Here is a 19,423-nt window from a genome sequence, read left to right on the forward strand (position 1 = left end):
GCAGCTCGTCGCCGCCGCAGCTGCGCCCGCGGCCGACCGGTTCTGTGACGGTCAGTGACACACGCCGGCCGCCGTGCGCCCAATATAAGTCACCACCGCGGACCCAGGCCGGCGGCCCACGCCCTCTCTCTCTCTCTCTCTCTCTCACACACACACACACACACACACACACACACACACACACACACACAGCTCTTCTGCTTTGTCACGCTGCGTGCTATTGACAGGACCAGCCACATCATTGGAGACCAACTCGAGGAAACACCTCTGTGATTTCTCTGACCTACGACAAAATTCAATTGAAGACTTTGCCTTTCCACTGACCTACGTCAAACCTCTAACGGAGGGGGAGAAAGTTCTTTCGCATAATACAGGGTGAAAAGTATTTAAACCGACAAACTCTGGGTGGTTGTAGGGGACAACAAAACAAATATTTTTCCCTAATGTCATTTTTTCCTATGAGGAGTATTTAAACCGGTAGAGGAAGATTTCTCTGGCGGCAAATTAATAAAACCGACAAACACTTTTCCACTTTTTATGACCAAGAGACAACACATTAACACAACCAAATTTCAATTACAGTAGATTTTCAAAATTGCCTCCATTGAAACGTAAACAAAGGTTACACCGTCGGATCATGTTCTGTCTGACACGGGCAAAACAGGAGTATCCTGAATTGTTCTTCTTTTCAGATTACGCTGATAAAATAGCTCCCTACTTAGCAATCATATACAACCGCTCGCTCACCGATAGATCTGTACCTACAGATTGGAAAATTGCGCAGGCCGCACCAGTGTTTAAGAAGGGTAGTAGGAGTAATCCATCGAACTACAGACCTATATCATTGACGTCGGTTTGCAGTAGGGTTTAGGAGCATATACTGTATTCAAACATATGAATCACCTCGAAGGGAACGATCTATTGATACGTAATCAGCATGGTTTCAGAAAACGTCGTTCTTGCACAACGCAGCACACGAATTAATGGCCGCTATCGACAGGGAATCCCAAGTTGATTCCGTATTTCTAGATTTCTAGAAAGCTTTTGACACCGTTCCTCACAAACGACTTCTAATCAAGCTGCGGGCCTACGGGGTATCGTCTCAGTTGTGCGACTGGATTCGTGATTTCCTGTCAGGAAGGTCGCAGTTCGTAGTAACAGACGGCAAATCATCGAGTAAAACTGAAGTGATATCAGGTGTTCCCCAGGGAAGCGTCCTGGAACCTCTGCTGTTCCTGATCTATATAAATGACCTGTGTGACAATCTGAGCAGTTCTCTTAGGTTGTTCGCAGATGATGCTGTAATTTACCGTCTAGTAAGGTCATCCGAACACCAGTATCAGTTGCAAAGCGTTTTAGAAAAGATTGCTGTATGGTGTGGCAGGTGGCAGTTGACGCTAAATAACGAAAAGTGTGAGGTGATCCACATGAGTTCCAAAAGAAATCCGTTGGAATTCGATTACTCTATAAATAGTACAGTTCTCAAGGCTGTCAATTCAACTAAGTACCTGGGTGTTAAAATTACGAACAACTTCAGTTGGAAAGACCACATAGACAATATTGTGGGGAAGGCGAACCAAAGGTTGCGTTTAATTGGCAGGACGCTTAGAAGATGCAACAAGTCCACTAAAGAGACAGCTTACACTACACTCGTTCGTCCTCTGTTAGAATATTGCTGCGCGGTGTAGGATCCATACCAGGTGGGATTGACGGAGGACATCGAAAGGGTGCAAAAAAGGGCAGCTCGTTTTGTATTATCACGTAATAGGGGAGAGAGTGTGGCAGATATGATACGCGAGTTGGGGTGGAAGTCATTAAAGCAAAGACGTTTTTCGTCGCGTCGAGATCTATTTACGAAATTTCAGTCACCAACTTTCTTTTCCGAATGCGAAAATATTACGTTGAGCCTAACCTACATAGGTAGGAATGATCATCAAAATAAAATAAGAGGAATCAGAGCTCGAACAGAAAGGTTTAGGTGTTCGTTTTTCCCGCGCGCTGTTCGGGAGTTGAATGGTATAGAGATAGTATGATTGTGGTTCGATGAACCCTCTGACAAGCACTTAAATGTGAATTGCAGTTTAATCATGTAGATGTACTGTAGATGTAGATGGCACACTTCGTAGCAATTGACGGAAAGTCATCGAGTAAAACATAAGTGATTTCAGGCGTTCTCCAAGGTAATGTTATAGGCCCTTTGCTGTTCCTTATCTATAGAAACGATTTGGGAGACAATCTGAGCAGCCGTCTTCGTTTGTTTGCAGATGACGCTGTCGTTTATAGTCTAATAAAGTCATCAGAAGATCAAAACAAACTGCAAAACGATTTAGAAAAAATATCTTGGCTTCAAATGGCTCTGAGCACTATGGGACTTAACTTCTAAGGTCATCAGTCCCCTAGAACTTAGAACTACTTAAACCTAACCAACCTAAGGATATCACACACGTCCATGCCCTAGGCAGGATTCGAACCTGCAACCGTAACGGTCGCGCGGTTCCAAACTGAAGGGCCTTTAACCGCTTGGCCACCCCGGCCAGCAAAAAAAAATATCTGAATGGTGCGAAAAGTGGCAGTTGACCCTAAATAACGAAAAGTGTGAGGTCATCCACACGAGTGCTAAAAGGAATGTAGTGTGCGTACTGTAAGACCTTCGGTACACACACCATCAGATTATTTGACTTGTCGCTCTAACGAAGTAGGCGAGTGTCAGCAATATGTCTCGTGGTCTTATTGTGGCGTATTTATCTTCTGCCGTTAGGTCAGACGATAGAAATACCACTTGCACGCTTAGAGTAGCAGACTTACGGTGACCAACTTTAAACAGACCTTGATTAATTTTCACACACATTTATTAAAATAATAAAAAAAACATAGCCATTACGTAACTTGATTCTGGATGCTGTTTACAATTGACAATCAGAGGTTCCTTTGGTCTTGGTATGTTAATCTTATTCTCACATATCTCTGATACTTGACAAAGTGTCTATACATGTATCTTCATGGCTATGTACAGGAATATGATAATCTTATTAGGCGCAGACAGAAACTTGACTATAGACCGGTACAGACTAATGCAGACTGGTACAGATAAATGCAGACTCGTACAGATTAATGCAGACTGACTAATCGGAGGTCTGTACACTCGTTATAATACCTCGCGCGTTCAGGTATCACTGCACGAGTGTGATCCGCGAGGAGAAAAGGTTCTACATTAGCAGCAATCTCATTGGCTGCGTTACATATTAATACGTGGATCGGCTTAAGCAGAATTTCGTCCAGCTTTAAGGCAGCGCCATCTCGTAGTGCGGAGACGGACGAGCGCTGCGCCTACGCTGTTGTGCTTAGCGGGGCGCGCCCTAGTGGGAAAGTTGTGTACGCGCTGACTACGCGGAACTATGTACACAACAAGGAACTCGTTAAACTTCGGTTACACGATAAATCAGTGTAATCTAAAAGCCGTAAATTCAACTAAATACCTGGGTATTACAATTACGAATAACTTAAATAGGAAAGAACACACAGAAAAATTTGTGGGGAAGGCTAACCAAAGGCTGCGTTTTATTGGCAGGACACCTAGAAAATTTAAGAGACCTATTAAGGAGGCTGCGTACACTACGCTTGTCCGTCCTCTTTTAGAAAACTGCTGCGCGGTGTGGGATCCTTACCAGATAAGACTGACAGAGTACATCGGAAAAGTTCAAAGAAAGGCAGCACGTTTTGTACTATCGCGAAATACAGGTATGGGAGAGAGGGTCACAGAAATGATACAGGATTTGAGATGGAAATCATTAAAAGAAACGCGTGTTTCGTTGCGACGGAATCTTCTCACGAAATTCCAATCACCACCTTTCTCCTCCGAATGCGAAAATATTTTGTTGACACCTCCGACCTATATAGGGCGGAACGATCACCACGGTAAAATAAGGGAAATCAGAGCTCGTACGGAAAGTTATAGGTGTTCATTCTTTCCGCGCGCTATACGAGATTGAAATAATAGAGAATTGTGAAGGTGGTTCGATGAACCCTCTTGCAGGTACTTGAATGTGATTTGCAGAGTATCCATGTAGATGTAGATGAACTGTTTCAGGCTGTGCAATGCGTCTTCCGGTAGCTCTGTCTAGATCTGTACTTTGCAGTCTACCGTGCTGCAGTGTATGATGAATGTATTTACTGTAATACAATTAAAACGCCTTCCCCATCCTTTGCTGTTGCATTTGCAGATGGTCTTCGAGAAAAAAAAGTATTGCCGGTACCTCTCTGAAAAACTGTCTCTCATTTTACCGTTAGGATCGTTGCTTGAGATGGATGAAATGACGTACCCAGTTGCAGCACATCGTTTCCACACTGAAAATGGTTGTGAATCTATTAACAGCCTTGTCAAATTCTCGTATGGTAGAGAGTCGTACAGACTTTTTTGGCCCCAAAACAACAATGTCTTCATCTTTTTGACAGTTCAATCTAACGCTCACGTTGCGAAAACAGCCAAAATTCACCTCAAGAAACGAAAATAAATGCGCACATAATGTACTTTATTATGGAAACGCGGGTAGCAAGGAAGTAACTGTCTTGGCAACTAAAAGTAGCCACACCTTTCTCGTGCCCTTATTTCATCGACTCGTTCGTGAAACTCTCCCTAGATGGGGGCGCTCGTGTTAGCGTATTGTATTGAACTTTAGCGAAACATTCACATACTTATCATGCGTTTAATACAATTTACAGAATTTTCAGTCCCAGGATTAATGTGTTGATAAAAAAATTAATATTAATTGTCGGTTAGTGAAGCGTCAAAACTTAATACATCGAGGTGACAAAAGTCATAGCATAGCAATATGCACATGTGAAGATGGTGCAAATACCGCGTACACAAGCTATAAAGGGCACTGCATCGACGGAGCTCTCATTCGCAGTCAGGTGATTCATGTGAAAAGGTTCTCGACTTCGTAATGCCTGCAGACTTCGAACGCGGAATAGTAGTTGGAGCCACATCTACATCTAAATATATATTCCGGTAGCCACTAAGCGGTGTGTGGCGGAGGGCACAATTCGCGCCAAAGTCATATCCCCCCCCCTCCGCCCCCCCCCCTCCCCCTCTGTTCCACTCGCGGATCGCGCGAGGGAAAAACGATTGTCTGAACGCCTCAGTACGAGCTCTAATTTCCCTTATCTGTATGGTGATCATTGCGCGATTCGAAAGTTGTTGGTAATAATATATGCTCTACATCCTAGGTTACGACCGGATTTCGGAATTTAGTGAGCAGCCCCTTCCGTTTAGCGCGCCTTCTATCTGCAAGTGTGTCCCACTTCAAACTTTCTATGAGATTTGTAACGCTCTCTCGATGTCTAAATGTACCAGTCGCGAATCTTGCCGCTCTTCTTTGGACCTTCTCAATCTCTTGAATAAGACCCAACCGGTAAGGGTCCCATACAGACGAACAATACTCTAAGACTGGACGAACTAACATATTGTAAGCTGTTTCCTTTGTTGAAGGACTGCATCGCTTCAGGATTCTACCAATAAACAGAAATTTATCGTTTGCGTTACCTGTTACTTGTGTAATCTGATCAGACGCATGGGACATTCCATTTCGGAAATCGTTACGGAATTCAATATTCGAAGATACACAGTTTCAAGAGTGTGCCGAATATTGCACATTTCAGGCATTACCTCTCACAGCGGATGGCACAGCGGCCGATGGTCTTCACTTAACAACAGAGAGCAGCGGCGTTTCCGTAGAGTTGTCAGTACTAAAAGAGAAGCAACAGTGCGTGAAATAACCGCAGAAATTAGTGTAGGCTGTACGACGGACGTATCCTTTAGGTCACTGCGACGAAATTTGGCGTTAATGGGCAACGGCAGCAGACGGCCGATGCGAGTGCCTTTTCTGACTGCACGTCATTCCTTGCAGCGCTTCTCCTGGTCTTGTGACCGTATCTGTTGGACCTTAGACGACTGAAAAGTTGTTGCCTGTACAGTGAGACCCGATTTCAGTTGCACGAACTGATGGTAGGGTTCGAGTGTCGCGCACGCCTCACGAAGCCGTGGACCTACGTTGTCGACAAGGCACTATGCAAGCTGGGTGGTAACTCCATAATGGTGTGGGCTGTGGTCCTCTGGTCCAACTGAACCGATCATTGACTGGAACTGGTTATGTTCGGCTACTTGGAGACCATTTGCAGCCATTCATGGTTTTCATTTTTGTGGATGGCAGTGCGCTATGTCACCGGGCCACAGCTGTTGGCGATTGGTTTGAAGAACATTCTGCGCGATTCGAGCGAATGAGTTGCCCAACCAGATCGTCCAGATCGTCCGACATGAATCCTATCGAATATTTATGGAACGTACTCCAGAGCTCAGTTCGTGCACAAAATCCTGCACCGGCAACACTTTCGCCATTTTGCACGGGTACAGAGGCAGCATGACTCAATAATTTCTCAGGGGATTTCTAACGTCTTGGTGAGCCCATGCCACGTCGAACTGCTGCGCTACTCCAGGCGAAAGGAGGTCCGAGACGATATTAAGAGGTACCGCATTACTTATTGTCACCGCACTGTAGAGAGATACACAAACAGAGATTCGAGAGTGAAGTTTCAGCCATTCCCCTTTCCTGTGGGCAGCAGGACATAAAAATCCTGTGCAAGTTGATTCGGTCCCCTTAGCCTTAGCTCCTTAACCCTTTGTTTCCTGACATAAGAAAAAATGTACTTTTTAACATTTTCTTTGCAGAATTTATGCTATTGTGGCCTCAAATGACGGTAGGATTTTTTGTAAAATTTTATTTTATTTTTCACAACTTTTTTCTCTCCTGGTACTCACAAGTACCGTCAGACTCCATGGACAGAATCACAACATGCGCAGAAAAATGCTCCAATTTTTATAAGTTGTTCTTTATTCCACATAAATATTAAATATTTTAACATTAGAAAATTAATTAACAGAAATATGATATTTCTGAATTTTTTTTTAATTTCACTTAGATTTAATCTAGAGCAACTTCACAATACATAGTAACTTAGCTACACATTTTTGACAGTATATACATATCACATATTTAGTGATACCTCATGAAATTGTAGGAAACAGTTCTTTTTCTCATTGCAGCACAAATACACTTTATATGTACTACATTGTGAATGTGGTCACGACTGAATTTTATTTTTCGCACACATTTCGCATCTTCCTCTTTTACAACTGAACACTACGAAATGGTTTCCTCTGTTGCCAAGACGTACATCCTTGGGAACAGGAAAGTTATCCTTCCTTCTCTTTGGGAGAGTGATTTCATCTTTACGAGAGTTTCTCTTTTTGAGATTTGGCACTTGCTGTTCATTCATTAGCCCTAGTGCCACAGCACGCCTGAATTCCAGCAGTGGCAGTGCCCCATGTAGATCACTGAAAATGACGTAAGCATTGACAAAAGCAATTTCTATTGCTCTCCAGAAGAGACGGCGCCACCATTTCTTTGATCGCTTGTCAAGACCATAAGTTGAACGTAATCTGTCTGCATGATCCACATCACCCATGTTTCTATTGTAATCACATACAATAAGTGGACATGGTATAGTCATACTAGTTCCATCTTTCTGTTTTCTTGTCACTACGCTCTGTTCAGTGCCATGGAAGTTTGACGCAAAATACACTACTTTATTTTCCTTCCATTGAAATACTGTTAGGTATAAAGATGACTCTCTGTGATTTGATTTAGACATTTTTCTTTAGGTAAATTGCCTGGCAAACCTTTCCTGTTTGTTCTAATTGTTCCACAAGCAAATGTATTTACCGATTTCTGTGTGAGAAAGAGTGGACAGAACAACTAGTGAGAGGTAATGCATTGTTGCTACAATAAAGTGTTCACACAACCTGACGGTACTAATAAGTCCGCCTTATATTTTCCACTTTATCTCATTCACATGTAACGTAATGCTTCAAACTATTATAAAAAAACAAAGAAGATAAGTACGTGCAATGGAAAACTCAACGGAAGTTTCAATAAATTGCGCACAAATTCAGGCAACACCATGGAAACAAGCACATACAATCTTCTGTTTTCACAGCAGCGCGCGAAAAACAATTTCAAGCTCTGACCGCCAGAGAGGTCTATGTATTGCACAATAACATCTATGAAACAGTAGAGCAGAGTTACTGTTACGTACCGACAGGCCCTCAGATCACGAAACAGCACCACGAGAAAATAATGAGAGTCAAAACTTACTGGTACTTTTAAGTACCGTCAGGCAACAAAGGGTTAAGCCTTCTAGCAGCCCATAACAATTGTACTCCGTATAAAATTTGCTCCCTAATCTCTACTACCTGGATCTAACAGCCATTTCAAGACGCAGCATTAAATGTCTAGTTACTAGTTGTTTGGAAAACATCATTCGATATACAGATCTAAAAAGTTAACTGTCATAATTTAAATTCTATGAAAAATATTCGAAACACTTTTTGATAATGTAAATTCTGTAATACATTACTGAAAAAATACATTAATCTGTCGTTTTGGGAGACTATCTGACAGATTTTAGCCGTGGGCCTCACCTACTGATATTGCAATACTGTTGTTTATGTGGGCTTCCAAATCCAGTTTTGGTAAACCGGTTTGCCAGTACCGCTTCTATTTGACCGTCTAAACACTCCAATATCGTTTCTCGGAAGTCGATTCTGGGTGCCAGAGTTCAGCTTCCGCAGTCAGTTTTCGCTCCATGTTAATGCTCTAAATGTGCAAGATGCAAGAGAGAGAATTTAGGAGTGGAAGACCGTGCAGTGCTCGGATTAAAAAGGGCATGAGGATGGAATGCATTCTTCTCTACTTTACAACCTGTACATCGAAGAAGTAGTAGCCGAAATAAAATAAAGGTTAAAAAGTGGTATTAAAATTGAGGCTGAAAGGATATTGAAACTTTCGTGAATAAAAATCTTTATTTGTTGTGAATTAAATCTGGACTAGTCTCTCGTCTTAAACTTCGCTTGTCTGTGTTGTCGTCCTAAACAATGCAAGAAGTGTAATTACGAAACGCTATCTGATAAAGATGAGTCGCCAAACTATCTGAAACTGTATATAATCAACTTCTACCAGAACGTAAAAGTGTATAATAAAAAGGATGTTCTACGAAATTCTATATTGTGCAATACAGTGAACAGTGCTACAATACGTGATGTCACACTAATTGTAAGAGACATGCAATTTCAACACGCAAAACTACTACAGTAAAAATGCTACACAAAATTACAAAACGGATTTTGAAAGAATAAGAAACCAAAATGTTCCTGTGAAAATACACTGAATTAGCGTGTGCAAATTGACTAAATAAACTTCCAGCAACTAATATAACACCGCACTGAAAAAATATCTATCTGCATATGAAATGGAATCTGAACTACTTTTACCTAATCTGAACTTGATAACAGTTTTCAAATTCAGATCTGTGACTCATCTTATTATCAAGACCTTTAACATGGCTGCTCTTCAGCAACTGTGAATACAAGAGCTTCAGTGCGTTAGAAATAGCCTACCAGATGCAAAATACAGATTTATTAAACCTTGTCCATGGTTTCGAAGGTTTTAATACTGCCTTCTTTATAAGATGTAGGACCTATTAACAACATTACGAAATTGTGTATGGAACAAAGCTAGTAACATTACAATAAACAAAATTACAAGAAATGTGACAAAAATGTTTTAGAGAAGAATACTCACGTAGAATCACATTATCTATAGCCAATGTGGGAGTCATTGACTGTCTAATACTTTTCATGCGATTAATCACCATTTAAATGCATTATATAAAAGTAGTAGCCGCTCTACTGTGGGGCTTTGTCTTAAAACTTCTAATTTTTTAAAAAAAAAATATCACATATGACGCAGTATACAACAACATAGAATACGTTACTTGAAAGATTTGTATAAAAATGACATTTAAATACAAAACGTGCCATCAGATTTAGAGCGTTAATGTGTCACGTTCAGAGCTAGTGACACGCGCCCACTGGCTGACTGTAATGTAACTGGTCCTAACAAATTTTTATTCAACAGAAAGCCAGTACTTTCATAGATATGAACATAAAAATGTGCTGATAAATTTATCATGTCTGAACAATAAAACTAACTACCCCAACTCAATAAAGAAAAATTCCACTAAAACGTTCCGTTTTCCAAACAAATCGTATCAAAGAACACTTTCTGACAGCTCATTTTCGTGGCAGAATAGTGAGTTATGTTACTGATTAAACTCAAATGTAAACCTCAACTGCCCCGATTCTTTGTGCTATGGAGGCGGACGGTTTTGGACTTGAGAAGCAAGCTAACGAGTGACAGACGGAGCCTGGGTGATATAAAGTCCATATTAGCACAGGCAAACAGGGCATTCCTCGCTAAAAGAAGTCTGCTGTTATGAAGCAGTCCACTAGTGAGAGGCCCGCGAAAGATTAAGTTCAGGGTTCGAGCCCCGCTGTGGCACACCATTTTAACCGGACAGGAAGTTACAAAGCAATCCAGTTCCTTTGCAGAGTGGAACATTAGTCTGGAAACCTGGCTGTATTGCCAACATGTGGAGCTGGACCCAATAAGCAAGATTTAGGTCATTCACGACAAATGTGAACCACCGAAGTCCGAAAATGACAGTGTTGTAAGCACTGTAGATAGAGTCGCTTCTTCCGGTATTCGAGAAGTCACTTGGATGTGCTAAATGACAAGATACCTGCATCAAGATTGAAAAACAGCTTAAAACCGTAGCTCAAGACAGGGATACAACAGTGGCTTTTCTTCAGATTCCTTACGAAAGTTTCTTCTCAGCATATTGTCTATAGCCTGGATCTTCGTTCATACGATTTCGCCTTACTTCTTTAAGTCAAGTCTCGACTTAAAGGTCGATGATTTTCTGTGGGTGAATAGCTTCTGCCTTTGCTGGTCAACGAATGGGCGCAGCTGCTGGAAGGCACTTTGAAAAACTGGTTTGAAGGGTAATTTTGCAGGGTAATGAGATGCATTGAGTGTAGCGCAAATTATTTAGAAAAAAAAAAAGATAAGCTACGCGAGACTCTATTGCAGTTCTTAGCTTGCAATCTTTGTACACATCCCAAGAACGAATCGCTTCAGACATGACATATTACCTACAAAGCTGATGTCATGGAAAAGGGAGTGAAGAGCCCCAGTACAACCAGCTAGCGAGGTGGTGCAGCAATTAAGCTACTCATTGGTATTCCAGAGGCGTTCAATGCAAAACCCGTCTGATCATGCTGATTTAAGTTTTACGTTGTTTTCTTACGTCGCTCCAGGCGAATATTGGGGTGGTTACTTCAAACAACCCACGATCGTTTCCGTCATGTAGCTTTCTTAAAACCAGCTGGCGTTCCGTCTCTTGTCACATTTGTGCCGATGTGATGTGAAACACCGAGAGAAAAAATTAACGTGTAGTGTAGCAATATAGTCCTAAAACCCTAACAATCACGCAGATGTATCAAGACATTTCTCTCATGAGTTATAAAAAAAAGAAAAAAGAAAATGGCTCTGAGCACTATGGGAATTAACTTCTGAGGTCATCAGTCCCCTAGAACTTAGAACTACTTAAACTTAACTAACCTAAGGACATCACACACATCCATGCCTGCGGCAGGATTCGAACCTGCGGGCGTAGCGGTCGTGCGGTTCCAGACTGTAGCGTCTAGAACCGCTCGGCCACTCCGGCCGGCATGAGTTATCATTTCTGTGACAGAAGCCATACCAAGTTTCACGTCTGCGTAGTAACGAGGCCACATGAAGTTTTTGTTTCTCGAGGGAAAGACTCCAAACGGCATTCGCACTGAGATGTGAACATTGAGGGGGAAGTGTCCTCTGAGGCAGTGTCAGACCTTGCGCGTCTCTTATCAGGAAAAGGCATTTCACCGTTGAAAGTGAATCCGGCATTAAGCGGTCAACAATATCAACAGACCTGACAAAAATCGATGCTTTCCACAAGCTGATTCTTGATGACCGGCGACTCTCCACCAAAAACATAGCCGATATACTGAACATCTCTCGGGAGCTTGTTGGTGTTATTTCTAACGATATCCTAGGCATTGTGATATAATTATATTGAATTTCTCCCTCTTTTCATAAATCCACTGTCAACTGAGGCTGCAGCATCAACTGAATCGATTGCTTCAGTTGAAAAGTAACGCAGTAAACCTGAAATTCAAATTTTACGTAATAAAAAGTTTGTTCTGATGTAACATAACACCCTTTCGGGCACTACATAAAATTTCTTGAAATTATCCTTCCCCTTCCGTATCAGTCTTGTTTACTGAAACTTATTTATTCGTTTTCCTTGTGCGGTTTAAGTTTTAATATTTGGTTTCTTTTCAGAAATCATTTCCCGTTTTAGTAACTTGGAGGTGTAGCATAGGATTTGTTTGGAGTGTAGTTCGGGGTGGGGCTTATGCAGGTCTGAGCTCTAATTTACAAAGAATTTATTAAACATAAAATATTATCTACATCTTCATGAATACTCAGCAAATCACACTTAAGTGCCTGGCAGAGGGATCACAGAACCACCTTTACAATAATCTCTATTATTCCCCCATCGAAATGCGCGCGGAAAAAGGGACACATGTATCTTTCCGTGCGGGTTCTGTTTTCCCTTATTTTACTATGATGGTCGTCTCTCCTTATGTACGTCGGTGCCAATAAAATATTTTCGCATGCGGAGGAGAAAGATTGTGATTGAAATTTCGTGAGAATTATTCTTGACAATAGAGAAATGATGAGAAACCGAACTTAATTTACAGCCCTATACAGTTCTTGACGGCAGCGCTCTCTAAGACAATAACAATAACAATGCCTTTAGCTTAATGAAACCAAAATTCCAATAGATTTCTTCCGATCAGACAGAATCGACAAAACACCATTAATTATTACAATATATGTCTCTTCGCTAAGTGCAGAAAAATGACAATAAATTTAGCTTCTGCCACAAAACCAGTCACGCTACAGCATAATAACAAGAACACCTTTTGTACAATGGCACACACAAAATCAATCACAAACTAGAAGACCACTCTATGATCTGCTTACAGTTACTTACCTTAGCACTCAACCAAATGTCTATCTACGACCACTCCCATCACCAGCTAGTCACAAACCCATGCTACTATCAATCATCTGCTGAACTACCTACGCACATTTTTCAATATAATTGTCTATAAAATATGACACCCAAAACGAGGTAAGGCAACAAGACAATTGTCGCTACAATGGTATCAACAAAACCACTCGCACTCACAGCCTAATAATAGCAAGATCGTCTTCTGTACGACGGCACATACAAAATCAATCACACTAACACAGTGTAAATAACGGAAGCAGTATGCTTCTCACTTTTAGAAAAAGATATCTGCATGTCCAGCTCGCCACCACTCAGCAAGCTAAAACGCCGCAAAGTATTCACAGACCTTCCGTGTGTAATATTACTGATCATTTGATAAGCCCAACGTGCAGCCTGCTCTCTTCAGTTTACGCTACGTTGCATCACTCGACCAACCAAAACACTCCTGTGGGTCATTTAAAGCACGCAGTTAGCGCTCCTCTTATAATCTGGAAGCCCCTGTCTGCGTCTCCACTTTAACAGCCGTCCTGTCGCCCGGAAAAAGACAGTAACCGTACCACGGGGTTGTTTGTGTCCACACAGCGGCCGCATCCCACACTGAACGTTAGTGAGGTACCTTACATAGCCCCTTAGCGTACTATACAGGATGTTACAATAAGGTACGGCCAAACTTTCAGGAAAAATTCCTCACACACAAATAAAGAAAAGATGTTATGTGGACATGTGTCCGGAAACGCTTAATTTCCATGTTAGAGCTCATTTTAGTTTGTTTTTCCACCTACGCTCAATGGAGCACGTTATCATGATTTCATACGCGATACTCTACCTGTGCTGCTAGAACATGTGCCTTTACAAGTACGACACAACATGTGGTTCATGCACGATGGAGCTCCTGCACATTTCAGTCGAAGTGTTCGTACGCTTCTCAACAACAGATTCGGTGACCGATGGATTGGTAGAGGCGGACCAATTCCATGGCCTCCACGCTCTCCTGACCTCAACCCCTCTTGACTTTCATTTATGGGGGCATTTGAAAGCTCTTGTCTACGCAACCCCGTTACCAAATGTAGAGACTCTTCGTGCTCGTATTGTGTACGGCTGTGATACAATACGCTATTCTCCAGGGCTGCATCAGCGCATCAGGGATTCCATGCGACGGAGGGTGGATGCATGTATCCTCGCTAACGGAGGACATTTTGAACATTTCCTGTAACAAAGTGTTTGAAGTCACGCTGGTACGTTCCGTTTCTGTGTGTTTCCATTCCATGATTAATGTGATTTGAAGAGAAGTAATAAAATGAGCTCTAACATGGAAAGTAAGCGTTTCCGGACACATATCCACATAACATATTTTCTTTCTTTGTGTGTGAGGAATGTTTCCTGAAAGTTTGGCCGTACCTTTTTGTAACACCCTGTAGATCAGAAACGGAACTAGTGTGAGTCAAGTGTTGCGGATTGCGTACTTCACAAATCAAGGCGCCGCTGTCACATCCGACCTAACGGGCTTCCTTCGTTGCCGCTGTACTTCCGCGACTATGACGAATCGTGATTGGCCAGCCACTGTAATCTGCTTTCATATTTTACTCCCTTTTGTTTCTATCGTCTCTCTCTTGTTTTCTTGTCCTCTTTTGTTCCTTTTCGTATTCTTTGCCTCCCCTTCGTTCTTGTGGCTTTTCCTTTCTTTCCGTTTTGTGTTATTCTAACAAGGGACCGACGACCTCGTAGCCTGGTCCCCTCTCTCTCTTTAAACCAACCAGTATGACGAGTCTAACAATTGGGTCGCTGGGGTCGCTTCATACTCGACGACTCGGTCTTTCCTACTGAAGCCTATAGAAGCGTATGGCTAATCGTGACTAGCTGCTAGTACGGAAGATGAGTACACGATCTTGCTGCTATAAAGTAGTACTGAGGAGGCGAAATGACCGATTGCCGGGATCAGGCAAGCTGAGTTTCGTGACACAGTGGAGGGTGTAAGACGAAAATTAATTGATGTAGAGTACACAATTGCAAATGTGTTCCATAAGAGGAGGAATGATGTCTGGAATAAGTGTCACGCTACAGTCCACGCTTCAGATGAAAAACATACAAATTTCGTCCAGTGCAAACGGAATGGTTGTAGTCTTTTTATTCCACCTTCACCTTGAGAAGACATAGGGATTTCAGTTGATGGTATGTATGAGAAAAAGTACCACCGGAGCCGTGTCTTCAGAATGACTTTATTGCCTCACACGACTAGTTTCGGCGCCACATTACCGCCATCCTCAGGCCCCAGCACTGGCCAAAGAGTGTTAGAGTTCCTTAGCGCATTTATTGTGAAGCCCTTGTTACTAGTACACGTGGGTTAGCTGTCCTTAGGAGCCTCTACTCGACACCGCGTTGTCTCCAGCATTACTTGCAGACAACACGATGTCGAATATGGCACAGCATAAGGACTGAGAACTGCATTGCAATCCATGGCCGCAAACGTTGTAGTACGAAGCTAGATGGTGCTGTGCACGAGAGTGCTGGAAGGGAAAGTGAGGAGTTCCACATTTGTGTGCTAGACAGCGTACGAGAAATACGGAATGGTATGCGAGAGGTGGTCGTGCAGACGTACACGTAATACCATGGAGCATGTGTCCGCTGCAGTGGACGGCTGGAATGTCACTTCTTTGACGTTTTCAATTAGCCTCGAGGGTGCAAGCGCACGTTGTGCACTTTAGTGATCACTCCCTGCTGGTGCTGTGCGGTGCGCGCATTTGCAGCCTCTGGACGACTGAGCTGCCAAAGAAGCGACCATTAACAGCTATTCACTGCAGTGGCCATCTGCACCACAGGATTAACGTATGGGAAACCTGAGTGAAATGGGCGAGCCGCTTGACCATTGCGAGTTACCAAATCTTTCTGGAAGGGGATTTTTCTGGCTTGCTAGAAGACATCACAGCAAACGTGAAGCGCAGAATGTAGTTCCAACATGATGGAGCACGTACTGATTTTGGATTAGCTGTTCGAAGGCATTTGAACAGGTTATTCCCGCATCTATGGACTGGTCGTGGTGGTCGGCTTTCCTGGTCCCCACGCTCACCAGATTTATCTATCCTGAGTTCTTTCTGCTGGGAATCATGAAATCTATCATACACTACTGGCCATTAAAATTGCTACACCACGAAGATGACGTGCTACAGACGCGAAATATAACCGACAAGAAGAAGATGTTGTGATATGCAAATGATTAGCTTTTCAGAGCATTCACACATGGTTGGAACCGGTGGCGACACCTACAACGGGCTGACATGAGGAAAGTTTCCAACCGATTTCTCATACACAAACAGCAGTTGACCGGCGTTACCCAGTGAAACGTTGTTGTCATGCCTCGTGTAAGGAGGAAAAATGCGTACCATCACGTTTCCGACTTTGATAAAGGTCGCATTGTAACCTATCGCGATTGCGATTTATCGTATCGCGACATTGTTGCTCGCGTTGGTCGGGATCCAATGGCTGTTAGCAGAATATGGAATCGGTGGGTTCAGGAGGGTAATACGGAACGCTGTGCTGGATCCCTACGGCCTCGTATCACTAGCAGCCGAGATGACAGGCATCTTATCCACATGGCTGTAACGGATCGTGCAGCCACGTCTTGATCCCTGAGGCAACAGATCGGGACGTTTGCAAGACAACAACCATCTGCACCAACAGTTCGACGACGTTTGCAGCAGCGTGGACTACCAGCTCGGAGACCATGGCTGCGGTTACCCTTGACGCAGCATCACAGACAGGAGCGCCTGCGATGGTGTACTCAACGACGAACCTGGGTGCACGAATGGAAAAACGTCATTTTTTCGGATGAATCCAGGTTCTGTTTACAGTATCATGATGGTCGCATCCGTGTTCGGCGACATCGCGGTGAACGCACATTGGAAGCGTGTATTCGTCATCGCCATACTGGCGTATCACCCCGCGTGACGGTGTGGGGTGCCATTGTTTACACGTCTCGGTCACCTCTTGTTCACACTGACGGTACTTTGAACAGTGGACGTTACATTTCAGATGTGTTACGACCCGTGGCTCTACCCTTCATTCGATCCCTGCGAAACCGTACATTTCAGCAGGATAATGCACGACCGCATGTTGCACGGGCCTTTCTAGATACGAAAAATGTTCGACTGCTGCCCTGGCCAGCACATTCTCCAGATCTCTCACCAATTGAAAACGTCTAGTCAATGGTGGCCGAGCAACTGGCTCGTCACAATACGCCAGTCACTACTCTTGATGAACTGTGGTATCGTGTTGAAGCTGCATGGGCAACTGTACCCGTACACGCCATCCAAGCTCTGTTTGACTCAATGCCCAGGCGTATCAAGGCCTTTATTACGGCCAGAGGTGGTTGTTCTGGGTACTGATTTCTCAGGATGTAGGCACCCAAATGGCGTGAAAATGTAATCACGTGTCAGTTCTAGTATAATATATTTGTCCAATGAGTAACCGTTTATCATCTGCATTTCTTCTTGATGTAGCAATTTTAATGGCCAGTAGTTTATGTCGCTATCCTGTGGGGTCTGAAATCGATCTCGTTGCAGTCCTTTGTGCAGCTGCGACAATAAAGGAACTCCCAGTGTGTTCGAACGTCTCCAGCAGTCAATGCTCCGTCGGTGTGACGTCAATGTTGGAAGCTTCTAACGTTGCAGTAACATTAGCTATGTATTCATGACGTACACCATGTGTGCTGAATATGTCCAATAAATGTTTGAAACGAATCTCTCTCTTGTTTCCTTTCCGACCTTCGACCTCTGCTGCTAATTACTTCTGATGTTTGCGGCCATGGGTTGCTATGCAATTCTCAGACCTTACGAAGTGCCCCACCTCCCCTATAAGTTTGTCGCAACATTTCTGGGACACCCTGCATAACATGTACACGTGGGAATTTACCTGGTAGCCCCGAAATAGATCACGACACAACAAAAGTAAATTGAAGTTCATTTTTGCAGCCAGATGCAGATTTATTCCTCATCTGAATTTTGCATAACTACTTCTTGGTTTCATCAGGTTACCTTCCATTCAGAAAGCTTTTGCACTCAGTGACTGTTATATTGAATTGTAAATTATAGACTGCAGCGATCAGTCGTCCTTTTTAAATTTTATTGGCAGGTCTAGATTTCAGCTAGAAGCTATCCATTCTCAGTATACTATTATTTTCGCTCAGTCCATGTAATGCCTGTTGGTTGGGCTTCATCCACAGTTCATTGAATATAGTGCATTGAGAATGGCTGGCTTCTAGCTGATATCTAGATCTGCCAATAAAATATAAAAAGGACGACTAATCGCTGCAATCTATAATTTACATTTCTTAGTTTGTTTTTCAGGCACGAGTCTGCAGTACTGGTAAATATTGAAATTCTCGCATCACATGACCGTAGCTCGCCGCAAGAAGGGCCAAAACAAAGTGTGACAGCCCACAAAGTGGAGTATCGTACGGTAATTGGTTTTCGGCAGCAGCTGAAATGAGCAGCTGTGTCAAGGCAATTCAGAGGACTGCTTTAATCGTCTGGTCCGCCCCGATTGCAAAAGCTAAGCAGTCTACACTTGTCAGTTTCAAGCTCCAGTTTTAGTTTTCGTCATTCTTAGATTGCTTTTTCTGAAGCACAATCGACGCGTAACCATCGTTTTAGAAATGAGTTTCTCCATTGGCCTCGCAAGGGATGGGTGCATCCCCCTTGCCAACAACGCTCGGCAGACCCAGATGGTCAAAAAATGGTTCAAATGGCTCTAACTACTATGGGACTTAACATCTGAGGTCATCAGTCTCCTAGTCTTAGAACTACCTAAACCTAACTAACCTAAGGACATCACACACATCCATGCCCGAGGCAGGATTCGAACCTGCGACCATAGCAGCAGCGCGGCTCCGGACTGAAGCGCCTAGAACCGCTCGGCCAGAACGGTCGGCCCAGATGGTCACCCTCCCAACTGCTAGCCAAGCCCGACAGCGCTTAACTTCGATGATCTGACGGGAACCTCCACTGCGGCAAGCCCGTTAGCACAATAACTGGACAATGTGTAAAAGTTCAGTTGTCAATCTTTGCATCCGACGACAGCGAGACACTGTCGCAACCAGGGAACAGTTCTTTATTAGCTCTATTCACAAGAATGGTTGATATTTAAAAATTATTTTATGTTCTAACTGAGAGTAGAACAAAGAAGATGGGGGTAAGGAAAAGAGGTTCATTCTCGATTTCGAAGAACGTCGCGCCATTCGCCTGAGGTGCGAAACCTAAATACAGGTTCCCTATGAGAATTTGAGTGTTGTTCCTCGCGGATTAAATTCAGAATGGCCGTGGGAAAGAAGATGAGTGGTAGAAACAACCGAAGT

General features: G+C 43.2%; 1 protein-coding gene across 1 annotated transcript in view; it reads right to left on the minus strand.

Annotated features, from left to right (window-relative positions):
- The window catches only part of LOC126188673 (homeobox protein engrailed-1-like), an 88,060-nt gene that overhangs the window by 35,229 nt on the left and 33,408 nt on the right, over positions 1-19,423 (minus strand). The gene's annotated exons all lie outside the window — the stretch shown is intronic.

The sequence above is a fragment of the Schistocerca cancellata genome, chromosome 5 (genome assembly GCF_023864275.1).
Source record: "Schistocerca cancellata isolate TAMUIC-IGC-003103 chromosome 5, iqSchCanc2.1, whole genome shotgun sequence".
Taxonomy (NCBI): domain Eukaryota; kingdom Metazoa; phylum Arthropoda; class Insecta; order Orthoptera; family Acrididae; genus Schistocerca; species Schistocerca cancellata.